This window comes from Symphalangus syndactylus, chromosome 1, assembly GCF_028878055.3.
Source record: "Symphalangus syndactylus isolate Jambi chromosome 1, NHGRI_mSymSyn1-v2.1_pri, whole genome shotgun sequence".
NCBI lineage: Eukaryota > Metazoa > Chordata > Mammalia > Primates > Hylobatidae > Symphalangus > Symphalangus syndactylus.
In genome coordinates this window covers 9,474,628-9,493,775 of record NC_072423.2, presented here as the reverse complement: position 1 = coordinate 9,493,775, position 19,148 = coordinate 9,474,628, and the positions used below count along the sequence as shown (strand labels likewise).

Genomic DNA, 19,148 nt, shown 5'->3' with positions numbered 1-19,148 from the left:
CAGTGATTTGTAGTTCTCCTCAAAGAGGTTCTTCACATCCCTTGTTAAGTTGTATTTTATTCTTTTTGTAGCAATTGTGAATGGGAGTTCACTCATGATTTGGCTCTCTGTTTGTCTATTATTGGTGTGTAGGAATGCTTGTGATTTTTGCACATTGATTTTTTTATCCTGAGATTTTGCTGAAGTTGCTTATCAGCTTAAGGAGATTTTGGGCTGAGATGATGGGGTTTTGTAGATATACAATCAAGTCATCTGCAAACAGGGACAATTTCACTTCCTCTTTTCCTAATTGAATACCCTTTATTTCTTTCTCTTGCCTGATTGCCCTGGCCAGAACTTCCAAAACTATGTTGAATAGGAGTGGTGAGAGAGAACATCCCTGTCTCGTGCCAGTTTTTAAAGGGAATGCGTCCAGTTTTTGCCCTTTCAGTATGATATTGGCTGTGGGGTTTGTCATAAATAGCTCTTATTATTTTGAGATACATACCATCAATACCTAATTTATTGAGAGTTTTTAGCATGAAGGGCTATTGAATTTTGTCAAAGGCCTTTTGTGCATCTATTGAGATAACCATGTGGTTTTTGTCTTTGGTTCTGTTTATATGCTGGATTACATTTATTGATTTTCGTATGTTGAACCAGCCTTGCATCCCAGGGATGAAGCCCACTTGGTCATGGTGGATAAGCTTTTTGATGCGCCGCTGGATTTGGTTTGCCAGTATTTTATTGAGGATTTTCACATCAATGTTTGTCAGGGATACTGGTCTAAAATTCCCTTTCTTTGTTGTGTCTCTGCCAGGCTTTGTTATCAGGATGATGCTGGCCTCATAAAATGAGTTAGGGAGGATTCTCTCTTTTTCTATTGATCGGAATAGTTTCAGAAGGAATGGTACCAGCTCCTCCTTGTCCCTCTGGTAGAATTCTGCTGTGAATCCGTCTGGTCCTGGACTTTTTTTGGTTGGTAAGCTATTAATTATTGCCTCAATTTCAGAGCCTGTTATTGGTCTATTCAGAGATTCAACTTCTTCCTGGTTTAGTCTTGGGAGGGTGTACGTGTCCAGAAATTTATCCATTTCTTCTAGATTTTCTAGTTTATTTGCCTAGAGGTGTTTATAGTATTCTCTGATGGTAGTTAGCATTTCTGTGGGATCAGTGGTGATATCCCCCTTATCATTTTTTATTGTGTCTATTTGATTCTTCTCTGTTTTCTTCTTTATTAGTCTGGCTAGTGGTCTATTTTGTTAATCTTTTCAAAAAAACACCTCCTGGATTCATTGATTTTTTGATGGGATTTTTGTGTCTCTCTCTCCTTCAGTTCTGCTTTGATCTTTGTTATTTCTTGACTTCCGCTAGCTTTTGAATTTGTTTGCTCTTGCTTCTCTAGTTCTTTTAATTGTGATGTTAGGGTGTCAGTTTTAGGTTTTTTCCTGCTTTCTTCTGTGGGAACTTAGTGCTATAAATTTCCCTCTACACACTGCTTTAGCTGTGTCCCAGAGATTCTGGTACATTGTGTCTTTGTTCTCATTGGTTTCAAAGAACTTATTTATTTCTGCCTTAATTTTATTATTTACCCAGTAGTTATTCAGGAGCAGGTTGTTCAGTTTCCATGTAGTTGTGCAGTTTTGAGTGAGTTTCTTAATCCTGAGTTTTAATTTGATTGCACTGTGGTCTGAGAGACTGTTTGTTATGATTTCTGTTCTTTTGCATTTGCTGAGGAGTGTTTTGCTTCCAGCTATGTGGTCAATTGTAGAATAAGTGTGATGTGGTGCTAAGAAGAATGTATATTCTGTTGATTTGGGGTGGAGAGTTCTGTAGATGTCTATTAGGTCTCCTTGGTCTAGAGCTGAGTTCAAGTCCTGAATATCCTTGTTAATTTTCTATCTCGTTGATCTGTCTAATATTCACAGTGGGGTGTTAAAGTCTTCCACTGTTACTGTCTGGGAGTCTAGGTCTCTTTGTAGGTCTCTAGGAACTTGCTTTATGAATCTGGTATATAGACCAATGGAATAGAACAGAGGCCTCAGAAATAACGCCACATGTCTGCAACCATCTGATCTTTGACAAACCTGACAAAAACAAGCAATGGGGAAAGGATTCCCTATTTAATAAATGGTATTGGGAAAACAGGCTAGCCATATGCAGAAAACTGAAACTGGCCCCCTTCCTTACACGTTATACAAAAATTAACTCAAGATAGATTAAAGACTTAAACATAAGACCTAAAACCATGAAAACCCTAGAAGAAAACCTAGGCAATACCATTCAGGGCATAGGCATGGGCAAAGACTTCATGACTAAAATGCCAAAAGCAATGGCAACAAAAGCCAAAATTGACAACTGGGATCTAATTAAAGAGCTTCTGCACAGCAAGATAAACTACCACCAGAGTGAACAGGCAACCTACAGAATGGGAGAACATTTTTGCAATCTGTCCATCTGACAAAGGGCTAATACCCAGAATCTACAAGGAACTTAAACAAATTTACAAGAAAAAACCAACCCCATCAAAAAGTAGACGAAGGATATGAGCAGACACTTCTCGAAAGAAGACATTTATGCAGCCAACAAACATGAAAAAAAGCTCATAATCACTGGTCATTAGAGAAATGCAAATCAAAACCACAATGAGACCATCTCATGCCAGTTAGAATGGCGATCATTAAAAAGCCAGGAAACAACAGATGCTGGAGGGGATGTGGAGAAATAGGAATGCTTTTACACTGTTGGTTGGAGTGTAAATTAGTTCAACCATTGTGGAAGGCAGTGTGGCAATTCCTCAAGGATCTAGAACCAGAAATACCATTTGACCCAGCAATCCCATTACTGGGTATATACCCAAAGGTTTATAAATCATTCTATAAAGACACAAGCACACATATGTTTACTGGAGCACTATTTGCAATAGCAAAGACTTGGAACCAACCCAAATGCCCATCAATGATAGACTGGATAAAGAAAATGTGGCACATATACACCATGGAATACCATGCAGCCATAAAAAAGAATGAGTTCATGTCCTTTGCAGGGACGTGGATGAAGCTGGAAACCATAATTCTCTGCAAACTAACACAGGAACATAAAACCAAACACTGCATGTTCTCACTCATAAGTGGGATTTGAACAATGAGAACACATGGACACAGGGAGGGGAATAGCACACACCGGGGCATTTCAAGGGGTGGGGGGCTAGGGGAGGGATAGTATTAGGAGAAATACCTAATGTAGGTGACCGGTTGATGGGTGCAGCAAACCACAATGGCACCTGTGTACCTATGCAACAAACCTGCACATTCTGCACATCTATTGCAGAACTTAAAGTATAAAAAAAAGTGAAAAAAATTTCAATCTGTTTGTTATATTTATCTAATACATTTCTAAGTTGCTTTTCCATGTTATTTTGAAGATCACTGAGTTTTCTTAAAACTGCTATTTTGAATTCTTGATCAGAGAGCTCATCTACTCCCGTCTAGTTAGGGTCAGTCACTGGCAACTTGATCTGTCTGGGGAGGTCCTGGTTTCCTGTTTGCTATTGTTTCCTGTGGATGTACATCTGTTTTTGCATTGAAATATTAGCTATTTATTTGTTTTCTTTTTTTTTTGTTGTTGTTGTTTTTTGTTTGTTTTTTTTTTTTTTTGAGACTGAGTCTCGCTCTGTCACCTAGGCTGGAGTGCAGTGGCGCAATCTCGGCTCACTGCAAGCTCCGCCTCCCGGGTTCACGCCATTCTCCTGCCTCAGCCTCTCCGAGTAGCTGGGACTACAGGCGCCCGCCACCACGCCTGGCTAATTTTTTGTATTTTTAGTAGAGACAGGGTTTCATCGTGGTCTCGATCTCCTGACCTCGTGATCCGCCCGCCTCGGCCTCCCAAAGTGCTGGGATTACAAGCGTGAGCCACCGCGCCCGGCCTATTTATTTGTTTTCTCTGCCTGTCTTGTTTTGATTTTTATTGGGTATGTTTGTTCAGAGATTTCTTTGCAATATATCTGTCTTTTTTGCTAGGTCACTGCCTCTTCTTGGTCTTTTTAAAGAACCAGCTTTTGTTTCATCAATTTTTTTTCCATTGTTTTTCTGTTTCAAATTTTATGGATTTCGGTTCTTATCTTTATTATTTAACTCTTCTGCTTACTGTGGGTCTATTATTTTCCTTTTAAAAAAGAAAATCTATTTAAACTTTGAAAAATGTATTTACTTTCCCATATCAACAATTATGGATTATCATGTCATAATTATAAATGGCTAAGTCTTATACTTCCTTAGGAAAATATAGCACTATTCAGTGCTGTGGATCCTATAGAGAATTTCAATCCTTGGTCATCGTGTTAATAGTTCTTGGCTTCACAGCCCCATGAGCCCTCATTGAAATGTCCTTTATTTTTTCTAGTTTCTTAAAGTGGAAACTATGTGACTGAGTTTAGACCTTTTTATTTTCTAATTAAATATTTAATGCTCAAGTTTCCCTGTAAGCACTATTTTAGCAAGGATTTTCATATGTTATATCACCATTTCATTCAGTTTAAAAAATATTTTTCAAACATTTCTGTCAATCTGTTCTTTGGCCCCTTGGTTATTTAGAAGTGTGCTTTTGATTTCCAGGTACTTGGGGATTTAAAAATGTGTTGTCTGGGATTTTTTTAACTTTCAGTTCTAATAGTTTTTCCTTCACGTATGTTGGAGCTCTGTTAGGTGTATGCTCATTTAAGATTCTTATGTTTTCTTGATTACTTTATCCTTTTTTGCATAAAATAACTTTTATTTACATAATTTCTATATATACATATATATAACATAACTGATTTCTTTAGAACAAGAAAATTTATAAATGACATGATTTTTTTTTTTGTCAAAGACTTCTTCAAGCAAGAGAGTACACATGGTCACTTTTGTTTCAAATAACATGATGGTAAACAATGGATATTAGTGTTTTTGTCGTGCCTCAACCATTTACCAACAATTAGGCATCAAACCCTCATGTTGATCACTTGCTAAAACATAAGTGTGCAGGAGAAAAAAATCAAGAAAAGATAAAAACCTTTAATCATATCTCCTTTAAGATTTATGAAATAAATTCTTTGCAACATCTTCTTTACATGAATCAGGCCTAACATAGTTCTTGCCACCATGTAAGGTAAATACACTGATTAACTTTCTCTTTTCCAAAATTAGGTTTAAGGATATAACGGTAGGATAATTTAGCTGGCTGTATTCTTTATATAGCAAGAAATTCTATCTTCCATAAAACTAGCTTATTATAGATTAAAAAGAGACAGTTGTTAAAGCTAAAAATTATTATTACACAAGGATAAATAATAGTTTAATCATGGCAATCTAACTCCCAAACGAACATTAAGAGAATGAAATCTTTTCAGAATATGAGTTTTAAAAACTTACAAAAACAGAGTATTAAAATAGCAATGTGATTTACTACCATGATTTCTCTGACATATTAATCATGAAATAAATGCCTACTTGTAGACAATTTCCACTCAGAATTATATAGCCTCCTGTCTGACAAAATGATAAGCCATAAATTTCACTAAAAGACAATGAGAAAGAAGTGCTCTAACAGCAGTAGTTTCAATAAATTAGCGTTACTGTTATACCTGCTGAGACATAATTCTCTTCTATTAAGGAATTTAAAAACTGGCCACCATTTTTTTAATACACAAACGTAATTATCTAGACTCTAAAATATCTTCCCAATTGAAATACTGATCATTACATAATACAAGGAACACAGTTCTAACTTTTAGGCACAACTCATAACTTCAGTGACAAATAACTCATACATACAGACATCAGCACCTTAGGGTAAGAAAATTTGGGGTCTAATATAGCGGTCAAACTAAAAGGCCAATCCAGCCACAGTCCTTCATTCAAGTACTGTCTATGGCTTCTTTCACACTGAAATTGCAGAGATGTAGTTTCAGAATGTAGTTGCAGATGTAGTTTCAGAGATGTAGTTGCAGAAAGTTTCCAACTACTGAGCTAATATATTATCAATCTAAGAGGCTTTTCAAACAAAATCAGAGTAAATTTGCTTTTTGAGAAGTCTAATGGGAACTACTACAGATCTGCTTGGGTAGATCATAGAATTACACGTGTCAATCATCAAATCTGGAAATTAAAACCTTAAATTCATATTGATGATAATCACTAACTTTATTTTTATTTATTTTTATTATTATATGTTAAGTTCTAGGGTACATGTGCACAACGGGCAGGTTTGTTACATATGTATCCATGTGCCATGTTGGTGTGCTGCGCCCATTAACTCCTCATTTACATTAGATATTTCTCCTAATGCTGTCCCTCCCCCTCCGCCCACCCTACAACAGGCCCCGGTGTGTGATGTTCCCCTTCCTGTGTCCACGTGTTCTCATTGTTCAGTTCCCACCTATGAGTGAGAACATGCGGTAAGTCTTATTTTCTATTTTTAACATCACGATTGTGTTCCATGCTTAAAGATCTAAGTGTTTCTTGAGAATTTAATGGTAAAAAAAACTATGAAGAAATTGGCTTTTTAAAAACTAATATATGTCTGTGTGTGTATAAAGGAGATGGTGTTTTGTATGAAAATTTGTCTCATAAAGTTGAGTTTCCCCTACCCTCGTGAAAATCCTGAGAATATCCCAGAAATAAGAAAAACAGAAAAATTCACAGTACAAAGTCAATACACTAAACTGAGGGAAAAAAGATATTCCAAACATATACTGGCCAAACATTTTTAGTTATATCATTTTAAATATATTTAAAATTAAAGAGAACAAGGAGACAAACATAAAATTGTTAATGCCTTCTTTATCTATAATCTGAGGGGTGAAAATAGCTAAAACTGAATATCCTTTTAAATAAAAAAATGTAAAAATAAGCTCTTTGTTGTGTCATCTTTATAAATAATTAGGTTTAAATACTAGTTTTTCAATTAGGACTAATGTTACATCACCACAAACTGAAAAAATATGTATTTTTCAGTCAGACAAACAGCTGATAATACAAAAGTTCTTTAACATTTACCATACTAAAGTGGAGTTTGGCAATTTGTTTTCATGTACAGTCATGTGTCCCTTAATTATATGTTCTAAGAAATGCCTTGTTAGGTGATCTTGTGTGGAACAACGCAGAGTGTACTTACAAACACTATGATGTACAGACTGCTACACGCCCTACAGGCCGAGGCTATGCGGTATAGCCTATCGCTCCTTGGCTACAAACCTCTATAGTGTGTTACTATATTTTTTATTATACTTTAAGTTTTAGAGTACATGTGCACAACGTTTGTATGGGACCGCTGTCACATATGTGGTCCGTCATTAAACATCATTATGCAAAAAACGACTGTACTTAGAAGCAACTGAAAAGGCCTTCATCCTTCATCATCTTCCTCTAAAAATAAAAATAAAAAAATCTTCACAAAAGAAGTTTCTAACTGTTAAATATGATACAATCAACTCCCAAATCTTTCTGCAATGCAATTCATACAGAGACATATATCCACAGCATTCCCAAATGTCCATGTGTGCTTAGCACAGGAAGAGTCAAAATGTAAACAAGAGTTGTTATTTCTTTCTGAGAAAGCAGTCTTAATTGCTTGCTATTTGTAAAATGCTAAATCAATCATAATGAAAGGAACCTCAGAAATGTTTTCCACTGATTACAAAAGCTTCAAATCAAGCTCATTAAATATTCAAAATCAATCTAAAGAAAAATAGACAGCGATGTTTTGCTCTAAATACTGTTTTGTTGATGTAATTGACTCTGGAAATCATAGACTTAATTTAAAAAAGAAAAAGACAAAAGATTGTTTTATTCTGTTTCATCCACTTTAATGAAGATGTCATTGAAGAAATATTCAGAGACTGTGGTTGGCTTCCCTTCAGGGGCTCGCTTTTGGCCACTTTTATGTCCTTTCAGTAAGGGCTGATCACAAAATAAAATGAGTTGCTGAGCTGCTGATATTCTCAGATTGAGTATTAATAGCACTTGGAGATGCAAGCGGATCAGAGGACTCTTGCTTCTTTTTCTGGCTTTCATTGGATAGATTGGGTCTTTTCAGCTTCTGTCTCAATGCAGGGATAAGAGGCTTTAGGTGTTTCTTACTATGGACCTGAGTAGGTCCATCAGACTCCAAACTATTCTTTGAACATATGAAAGATAAAAATCCGAGGGGTCTTCTGCCAGGTCTGGATAGTGGGGCTTTTGAAGATGGTGTTCTGCTGTCCATTTGCTCAGACTTAGGAGCAGCATCAGTTCTTTCTTCCTTATCAGACACAGTCATTTCATTCGGAGATAACTGAGGCCCGTTTTTGTCTGTGCGTGTATCGGGAGATCTAGACCCTGTACTCTGAAAAGTTGGTGCAACTTGCTCTTTTTGAGGTTCTGGAGTTGTCCATGTGCTTCCTGAGGTAGGAAAAATATCTTGTCCCTTGTGAGACTCCCCTGGTTCCTTAAAAATGTTTGTTAATTCCTTTGGGTGCACCTCAGAGGTCTGTGCTTGACAATCGTCTCTTAAAGGGAGTGAACAGTTTTTGGCAGGAGGAATGTGGTCATTTTCACCAAGCCTGCAATGAAATCTCTTCCTAGATACAAGATCCAAATTATCAGGAAGCTTTTCAGAATCATCTCTTCCAGAAATAGATAAACCCATGTCATCCTGGCCAACTGAAGTTGCTGGTAAACACTCATGCCACCCCTTTCTTCAATATTCACTGATTTGACCAATATGGGAGCTGGCAGTAAAGGGTTTGGCATTAACTGTGCAGTGGCTTCGGTTATTTCTTCTACTCTCCATTAGTTTAATGGAGAAAGTAAAGGAGATTGGTTGGGATTTCCACCAGAGTTAAAATAAATGCTTGTTCATCTTCTCCATCTTGAGGTACATTAGCAACTAGATTCACTGTTAGGTCTTGAGGATTGATTATGTTTTCTTGGTGGACTTCTGGAATACTTCTTGGTGTTTACCCTGGCACAGGAAGTGTAAGCACATTGTCTCCTTTAGAGTCCTTCATGTGGGGCTCCTCAACAGAATTGTCACCAAGACCCCTCTCCAAACCAAGTGTGCGGGGCCCTGTCTCAGAGGAAGCAATTGGAGCAACTGACAACATGTGAGCCTCCTGAGAGCTCTCTTCTTGATTTTCATTTCTCTCAGTTGGGTTTACTTCCTGAGAAATACTGGTCCCTTTGATACCATGTACACATGCCAATTTGCTCTGTTCTTTATTCTCTGCTGTTGTAACTGGTAATCTTCCAATTCTGTTGCTTTGGAAGCGTTTGTCTCTGTTTCCCTTTGAGTTTCCAGTTCTTCCCCTTTGGTTACACAGAAACTGGAAACTTCCTGGTAATCATCAAACATGTTGGTCCCTAAAATCTTCTCAAGATTTGGTTTAGGCTTGGCAAATCTACTTCTGATTCTCAAATTACTGGTCACTTTAGAAGTTGTATTCCTGGTTAGTGTAGCATTCTCCTTTACTTTCTCCATTAAACTAATTTCTTCTCTGGAACTTTATTCCTCCAATACAATCTTGTTTTCTTCAAATGATGAGGGAGATGTAGTAATGACAGGTAAAGACAGCTCCTGACATTCATGAACAATTTTGTGTTTTATATTATCTAGGCTAAAAGGAATATGGCCTTTATTCTTTGAATGAACATGAGGAGTATACACACTCCTACATCACCCTGTTCAGTACTGATTTCTGACCGCAATACTAGATCACCCACTGTAAGTAAAGTTATTGCAGCTTCGGTGCTTCCATCATTGGTACCTGACCCATCTTGGATATGTTCACCTGCGTGTGTGTGTGTGTGTGTGTGTGTTTTATCCCTGGTAACTTTTTTGTTGTAAACTTGATTTGTTTTTATATTAATAGTGACACTTTAGTTTTCTTTTACACTGTGGATACTTGTCCTTCCATTTACTTTTAATATATCTATACCGTTAAAGTAATTTTTCTTAAAGTAAATTTTCTTAAGACAGAATACAGTTGGATCTTGTTTTAAGTCAACCCATTTCTGTCTTTTAGTATGTTTAGATCACTTAATTTAATTATTGAAATGAATGTGTTTAGACCTATCATTTTATTATTTTATTTTTATTCTTTTTTATTTTTCTGACCTCCTTTCCTTGCTTTCTTTTTTATTATTTGAAACTTTATATGTATTTTCCTGTTGGTTCTTTTTCTCTGGGGATCTCCGACTAATTCATTTTTTTTTCTTTTTTCAATATCAGTTTTGCTTTCAAAGCCTTTGCTCTGTTGTTTAGCAATATTTTCAGAGTTTTAGCCACTGTCCTTGGCACACAGTGCTGTTGACTGATCCTACCTGCGGGGTGAAGCAAGGAGAGAAAATAAATAGAAAAGAAAAGGATTTTTATCCTCCTCAATCTGTATACAACTGGAGCTTCCTTTTATGGTTCTTCTCTTTAATGGATGGGTTTTCTCTTATGATTTATATGTAGTGGAGCTCTGCAACTGCGGCAGCCCCCATGGCAGGCCTGGAGAGAGAGAGACAAAGAGGGAGAGAGAGAAAAAGGGAGACAGAGAGAGAGAGGAAAAATAATTTCTCCCAATTCTCTGGAGGCCCCTTGTCCCAGTTCTTTGTTGATAAGGACACTCTTTTTTTTTTTTTAATCACTATTGTACTTTAAGTTCTAGGGTACATGTCCACAATGTGCAGGTTTGTTACATATGTATCCATGGGCCATGTTGGTGTGCTGCACCCATTAACTTGTCATTTACATTAGGTGTATCTCCTAATGCTGTCCCTACCCCCTCCCCCAACTCCACAACAGGCTCCAGAGTGTGATGTTCCCCTTCCCGTGAAGGACACTCTTTTCTTAAGGTTTTGTTGTCCATTTGTATTGTTCAGTGGCCTGCCTTAGCTACCCTACGCTTGGGTCAAAGCTGGAGATAAAAGAAAAACACAAAGCAAACAAAACAAAACAGAAAAAAACAAGAAATGCACTGTGGTCTGCTTGCTGTTATTTTTGATATATCAGTATTTGTATTTTGTTTGTGGTTTTTAGTTGCATTTTGTGGTATCCATAGTTTGCAGTGAGTTACTCCATTTTGGGTGGAGTTAGAAACTTGAATCCTTTATTTTTTAAAAATTATTTAGCAATTTGGGATTATTTCACAACTCTAAAGCAATGAATCATTGAAATTATTTCTGAATCTTTAATGACACCTTACTTCTAAGGAAAATCCATGAAATGTGTTAAGTGTAGAATGAGGAAATTTTGTTTTCAGTGTTTATGACATCACCAAAGTAATAATTTTCCAAAACAAAGAAACATCATATTTCTTACATTTGAAAATTTTTTTCTCTGACTACAATAAAATGATAGATAAATCAGTGTGAATACAAGTAATTAATGCCTTTCGAGAGATGAACAAGGAACCACTACTTGGTTGGAAAGCTCTTGTTGAATGTATGGCTACTGTTAGCACAGAGGCTGAAGATGTTTAGTTTACATGTATTATTTTCCTTCTATTCTAATAAACGTCACAAAACAAAATTAAGGAGCATAATCTACTAGTGCAGTATGGAACATACATCTTGTGGAAATACATTGCCCAAAAGAGGCATTGTATGGTCCATAAAATAAAACAAAACATAATAAAAGAGAAACAACTAATGATTTTCGATCTGAATTATAGTGTTTTCTGTCTTCAAGGCTAATACAGAATTTTATGATGAGAATTTTCAGACCATTATATATATTTTTCATGTATATTTATAATAAATAGGAGTGCTAAAAGCCCTTTTACATACAGGGTTAAATTAGGTTTAATGTTGTATATTCCAGAAACAAGGTAATAAAAGGAGTTCATTCCAGACCCCCTAGAAAATCAGTGATATAGCATCTTACCTCATGATCAAACCTGGCAACAAAGAGCCTAGCCCCAAAACACAGAAGGAGATTCTTTTAATGAACAATAATGCTTACCTTTTTAAAAAACGTAATTTCAACCTTTATTGTAGATACAGGGGGTTGTGTAGGTTTGTTACATGGGTATATTACGTGATGCTAAGGTTTGGGGTACAAATGATCCTGTCACCCAGGCAGTGAGTACAGTACCCAAGAGGTAGTTTTTAAACCCATCCCCCACTCCTTTCCCCCCTTCTCTAGAAGTCCTCAGTGTCCGCTGTTCTCAGCTTTATGTCCCTGTGTGCTCAATGTTTATCTCCCACTTATAAGTGAGAACACGTGGTATTTGGTTTTCTGTCCTGCATTCATTATTTTAGGGTTATGGCCTCCACCTACATCCACGTTGCTGCAAAGAACATGATTTCATCCTTTTCATGGCTGCATAGTATTCCACGATGTATAAGTACCATATTTTATTTACTCAATCTGCCACTGATGGGCACCTAGGCTGATTCTGTATCTTTGCTATTGTAAATAATTCTGTGATGAACATGGAGAATCTTGTCTTTTTGGTAAAATGGTTTATTTTCTTTTGGATATATACCCAGTAATGGAATTTCTGGCTGGAATAGTAGCTCTGTTTTTAGTTATTTGATAAATCTCCAACCTGCTTTCCACAGTGGCTGAACTAACTTACGGTGTGTAAGCATTTCCTTTCCTCTGCAGCCTTGCAAGCATCCAGTACTATTTGACTTTTATTAACAGCCGTTCTGTCTGGTGTGAGATGATATTTCATGGTGGTTTTGATTTGCATTTGTCTGGGCATTAGTTACGATGAACATTTTTTCATATGTTTGTTGGCTGCTTGTATTTCTTCTTTTGAGAAGTGTCTGCTTATGATCTTTTCTTATTTTAGACTCACATGTTGTTAACCTGCCCCGTGTAACAAACAAACTATGAAATGCTTTCAGGTGCTCAATACGTAAGTGTATGAAGGTACCAAAAGCAACATTATAAATATAATGATTTAACTTACTGAAAACGAAAATTCATGTATTCACTGTCAGTTTTAATTTTGATAAAAAAATTTGTTTAAAGAATAATAAAATATTATTTTTCAAATGATGGTAATTGTCAATTTTAGATTAAATGATGTATAATAGTCTATCATATATTAATGGAAGATATGATTTGACATAAAATCAAGCTTAGTCCATGAAAATCAAGGTTTTTTTTTTTTTAAATAGTAAACCATGTTCAAATAGAATTTGTTTTGTAAATGTAAGAATGTCTAGGCTGGGCGCAGTGGCTCACGCCTGTACTTTGGGAGGCTGAGACAGGCAGATCACGAGGTCAGGAGATCAAGACCATCCTGGCTAACACGGTAAAACCCTGTCTCTACTAAAAAAAAAAACCAAAAAAAAACAAAAAAAAAGTTAGCTGGGCATGGTGGCAGGTGCCTGTTGTCCCAGCTATAGGGAGGCAGAGCTTGCAGTGAGCTGAGATTGAGCCACTGCACTCTAGCCTGGGCGACAGAGCAAGACTCCATCTCAAAAAAAAAAATAAAAAATAAATAAAAAATAAAAAGAATGTCTTAAAGTTAGGATGTACCTTATATTATTCATTATTATTGTCTTTGGAGAAAAAAATATCATCACATAAACCCTGATCAGGCATTTAAAAAATACCAGGCATTAAAAAAAGATCTATCCTTGAGAGATAAACCCATGATAGAAAGATCGAATTTTTTAAAAAAAGGGAGAATGTAAACACAGCTCAAAGCCTAATTTGTTAGCTTATGAATATGGTAATAACCAAAGCTTGCACAGTTCTTGAAGAGTATGGGCTAGGTAGCAGGTAGATATCAGAACAGAAAGATGAATAAGATCTCATGTCTGCTTTTGAGAAGCTTGGCCTGCAGATTCTTACAGTCCAAGTTTTGCTGTGATATGTGATGGAGCAGCAGGATCACACAAGAAGGAATCATCTCTGCTGACTTTTAGAGAGGATGTTCTGTAATGAAGGTATTTGTTTTATAATTATCATGGTACCTAATATCATTTTTTTGCAAAGATAAATTACTAAAGACTTGTAAACTAAGTCAATTGCAGTGGCTCATGCCTGTAATCCCAGAGGTGAGCCACTGCAACTGGGTGGCCGAGGCAGGAGGATGGCTTGAGTCAGGAGTTGGAGTCTAGCCTGGGCAATATAGTGAGACCTTGCCTCTATAAAAAATGTAAAAAAAAATAGCCAGATGTGTAATGCATGCCTGTGGTCTCAGCTACTTGGGAGGCTGAGGTGGGAGGTTTGCTTGAGCCCAGGAGGTTGAGGATGCAGTGAGCTGAGATTGCACCACTGCACTCTAGCCTGGGCAGCAGAGCAAGACCCTCTCTCAAAAACCAAAGCAAACCAAATCAAATTAAAACAAATAAAAACACTTGAAACCTAGCAGAGCCAACAAATGTACAGCATCTTCTATAGATTTTTAGCTTCCAGTACTAATAAGGACATCCCGGAAGGGTGATCCTGATCCTCCATGTTTTCTACATAATGGTTTCAATGCGCTCACTGGTTTGAGTCTTTACTGAGTAGGTTCTCATTTCGGCCTGCGTGACCTCTCCTGATTTTGAAATGTAATAATAAAAAAATTGTGTTATATTTTCCGTTGTGAAGTTCCCCATGTGTTTGAACACAAAAAGCATTATTGGAGATTTCCACTTGTAACCAAGGAAACTCAATTAGGTTTTACCTTTAATTTTTGATGTTGTTGTGGTTGGTATAATGAAAAGGTCGTCCAAGCCTTTGAAAAGAAGTGCTCGTCTTTGTTCTTTCTGTCTTTGTGGAATCCTTGCCCTGCCTGTGTCTAAGGAACCCTGCCATTTTGTGGATCAGAGCACTTAAAAAGCCAAATAAATGAGAAAAACTATTCGAATGTCATGTTTCTCCCCAAGCAGTAACATTAACGTGTTTATATAATAAGCACATTTACCAAATTTGCTTATTGAGGCACCTCCTGCAGGCGTGACCCTGTGACGGTCTTGGATGCCCCAGGATCCCTCACAGGTCTTCTGATAGATGCATGAACCTGGCAGGGCTAGGGAACCCAGTCCCAAGGGGACGTCCTTGACCAAGGGCAAACAGAGCCTGCAGATTAGCACTCCCCTCCCAGGCGCTCAGATGGGGCAGTGACTTGCATGCTCATGGCCCTGCACGGTGCCCTGGTCCATGAAACCCTGGTTCTTGCAGAAGAGACCAGCTTCATCACACACTCTTGCACTCTTGTTCTTCCTCTGCTGTTTTGCTCTTCCTTCTCCCTCAGGTCTGCAGTCCCCTGAATATGTGCTGTTCATTCCGTCCAGGCTCCCGCACCCCTCCCTGCTTCCGTGGACCAATTGCTGCCACAGCCCACACGTGGACTGACCACAAAGCCGCAGGTCTCCAGTTAGAGAGGGGTCCCCAGAGAACATTCTCCTGATGTCCTCTGAGCAGTGCCTCTCTGTTTCACGGGCTCCTAACACCTCACGTCTCCTTTGTAGAACTCATCACAGTTCTGGAAATGGGCTCATGCTTCCTGCTCTGTCCACTGCACAAGCACTCTGTCTTTCCCATCACGTAGTAGACAATCCATAATTACTGCCCAATACATGGACAGATGGGCTTTCAATTTGATTCCCTCCCTTCAATCATGCCCACTGTAGAATCATCCTCCATATCACGGCGAGTCATCCATTCAAAACCCAGCCCTGCCCACGGGGTTCCCTTGCTTTCCCTCCTCAGGGCATCTTTATTAGCTGCAAAGGCCTCTCCCGGAGAAGCCTCACACCCATCAGTGTCTCCTCCCCACCGTGCCCCCACGTACCTCTGCATGCACTAGGCATCTTCATCCATCTACCTTGGCTCCTCCGTCTCAGTCTCTGGATGACCCTTGGCAGCTTTTACTTTCCTGGTTACCCTTAATCACTCGGCCAGTAAATGCCTCTTTGCATCTTTAGCGTGGAGATACGCATCCCACTCAGTGACTCCCTAACATCTTAAAAAAAAATTCCATAGGTTATTGGGGAACAGGTGGTATTTAGTTACAGGAGTAAGTTCTTCAGTGGTGATTTGTGAGATTTTGGTGCAGCCATCTCCCACAGTATACACTGAACCCAATTTGTAGTCTTTTATCTCTCACCCCCTTCCCACCCTTTCCCCGTGAGTCCTCAAAGCCCACTGTGTCATTCTTTTGGCTCTCTTATTGCTGACTGCATTACCTGGCAGTTATCAGTTTTTGTGTTAGTTTCCATAATAGACTCTGAGCTCTCCAAGGTGGATTCTTTGTTCCTTTTCCACACCTGCCTCCATCATCGAGCGTGACACAGAGGGAGCTCTCCAGAGGCATCTTCTGAGTCAAGGTCTAATTTAGGTGAAGAGTGAACTGGACAGAATTAGAGTGTGGCCTCTGGAACAATAGTGCCAGGTCCTAGGCTATCAGCAAAGCTGGTGCTTGGCTGATCCAGTGAGCTGGGGGAATTTTTCCAGCAACAGAAGGATAGTTTTTCCCAGATGGTAATTCTATTGCTCGTCAGGGTAAAACATGTGCGATTCTGATTCCACATGTGCAGAAGGCGGTGCTGTGCACCTCTGGTGGTATGCGGAAATCTAGCACACGCTCAGTGATGATTGCTGAGATTGGGCTCAGGGACCGTCCTGGAGCACCTGAATGCTTGGTGCATCTGCCATTTAAAAATAACAGGATTTCCCACCATGATATTGTGACACGTGTCTGCCTCTCTCACACTTTGGCGTGGGACTGGGCATGACTTGTTATTTTCAGTGAGACAAAATCGGTTGGAAAACAGTCAGGAATGGGATGTTCTGTGTCTAGGTGGCTCTCGGGGACTATTGCCATGGATGGAGCCTCTGGCATAGCATGTCCACCCTGCTGGATAAGCCTTATATTTGGTGGACACTGGCACAAGCAGGCAGTAAGGAGTCCAAAAGAAAGTGACCAGACATACTGCAGGCTAAACAAAGGATGGTGACCAGGAATCCAATGGGCAGTGCTCACAGTTGCGAACGAGGAACGGGGCTGCCCTGTGCCCCGGGCATCCTGCACAGTATAGCCATCGCAGGCATGGAGGGCTGTGGTCAGGGGCTTCGCCAGGGGAGGGCACGCTGGGCTCTGCGTGGAAAGGTTCAGGGGTGCAGGGAGCCCCTGTTTCGGGCTGAGGTTTCTGCTGGCTGCTGGAGCTGAGATTAAACACAGTGACAGTCACTTTCCACAGCTCTGGGAAGGCAAAACCCCGTCTCTGCTAAAAATACAAAAATTAGCCAGAGGTGGTGGCAGGCGCCTGTAATCCCAGCTACTTGGGAAGCTGAGGTGGGAGAATTGCTTGAACCCGGGAGGCGGAGGTTACAGTGAGTTGAGATCACACCACTGCACTCCAGCCTGGGTGACAGAGAGAGACTCCATCTCAAAAAAAGTAAATAAATAAAAAATAAATAAAAAATAAAAAAAGATTTCAATGGTTCTATTTTTTTTTTTATGGGAAAGAGATTCTGAAGATAAATAAGAAGTGACCCTGTTTCTGATAGGAATTTGCCGGGGAAATCGTTGCTTGTGGGTTCTTGTTGCTGAACATGCTGGGCAGGTAGCAGAGCAGAGAGGCTGCGACTGGGGACGTGATGAGCACAGACCCATGAAGCAAAGTGAAAACCCTGCCGCAGGTCAGCGCAGTATCCTCAGGTCAGTAATGTCACATCAAGGACTCCGTTGTTAGAACTCTACATATGTTCACAAAACCCAAACTGCTGCTTGAGAGGGGAATGAGAGAAGCAATAGTGTTGTTTTTTTCTAAAAGGTTTGAGTCTGGATTATCCCATTAAAGAGGACCTTGTTTTCTTTAACATTGTGCTATTTCCCTCCTAACTGAGCATTCACTACCCTCTTCCCAAGTTCTACAAACCTAAAAGGAATCATCACCCAGTTCCCCATAAACACTTAAACAGTCTCATTCTCCTGCTTCTCTTCCAATGCTTCCTTCTGCAGCACCTGTTCTTCCGGCTGGCCTTTCCTACTCGGGAGTCTTCATGTGGCTTCAGTATTTCTGTCATAGTTCATGTGATCTTATGAAAATGTCTCTTTTTAATTTTTTTTATTTCAATAGGTTTTGGGGAACAGGTTGTATGTAGTTACATGAGTAAGTCCTTTAGAGGTGATTTCAGAGATTTTGCTGCACCCATCCCCTGAGCAGTGTACACTGTACCCAATGTGTAGTCTTCTATTCCTTGCCACCCTTTCCCCTGAGTCCCCCCAAAGTCCATTGTGTCATTCTTATGCCTTTACAACCTCATCTCTTAGCTCCCTCTTATAAGTGAGTACTTACGATGTTTGGTTTTCCATTCCTGAGTTACTTCACTTAGAATAATGGTCTCCCATCTTTTTTAAAAAATTTTTTCTCTTCACATTGAAAGAAGACTGCCGAGATCCTCTATTGCTCCTTCAGAGTTCTGAAAACACTTCACTGAGTTTTCAGATTCCTGTTAGGACTAGTTCAGTTTACCACACTGTTCTCTGGGTTTCATATTTTCGTCTTCTACCCTCAATATACCACCCAGGAGCTCACGGGAAGGTCATGGCTCAGACTGGGAAGAAAGTGCCAAGATTGGGCCGGGCGTGGTGGCTCACGCTTCTAATCCCAGCTTTCAGGGAGGCAGAGGCGGGAGGATAGCTTGAGCCCAGGAGTTCAAGACCTGCCTGGGCAATATAGCAAGACCCTGTTCTCCACAAAAAGGAAAAAAAAAAAAAGAAAGTGCCAAGATTGGGTCGGTGGAGACACCAATAGAAAGGGGGAATTCTGGAAATTCAGTGCTTCTAAATTTCCTAGACTTGCACAATTTCTTCCTGAGTCTGTCTGAATTGGTAAGGCTAAATGACAGCAGTGGAAGAAAGACAGGGCTGGCTAACCTTCAGACTCAGCTCTCCCCGTCAGCGGCATGGCTGGTGCTGCTGCGAGGTGTGAGCGCCCATCTGGGGGCCCGGCTGGCTTCATGGCATTAACTCACTGTCTATGGGCTTTTGTGTGTGTTCATGTCATTACAGCTGTCCTCTAACCTTGGTTATGACCCTGTGTTACAATTTGTGGGCAACAGTTCTAGTCCTGATTTGCATTTTTAAAGCCTTGGTCTAATGAGTGGCTTCACTCACTTTGAAAACAAATTACCTTGTTCAATAGCTGATACACCAGCTCTATTTCTTTCCATTTGATGTAGTCAGATTTCTGCTTATTGAAAAAAATTGT

The 19,148-nt window shown here is 39.2% G+C and overlaps 1 non-coding gene and 1 pseudogene across 1 annotated transcript; both read right to left on the bottom strand.

Annotated features, from left to right (window-relative positions):
- Positions 1-4,240: 4,240 nt before the first annotated feature.
- LOC129461598 (small nucleolar RNA SNORA25) lies at positions 4,241-4,367 on the bottom strand. The gene has a single exon (XR_008650609.2). It is a non-coding gene; the product is annotated as a small nucleolar RNA SNORA25 (small nucleolar RNA).
- A 3,553-nt stretch (positions 4,368-7,920) lies between these two features.
- Positions 7,921-8,747, bottom strand: LOC129488072 (transcription factor TFIIIB component B'' homolog; annotated as a pseudogene).
- Between the last annotated feature and the right edge of the window lie 10,401 nt (positions 8,748-19,148).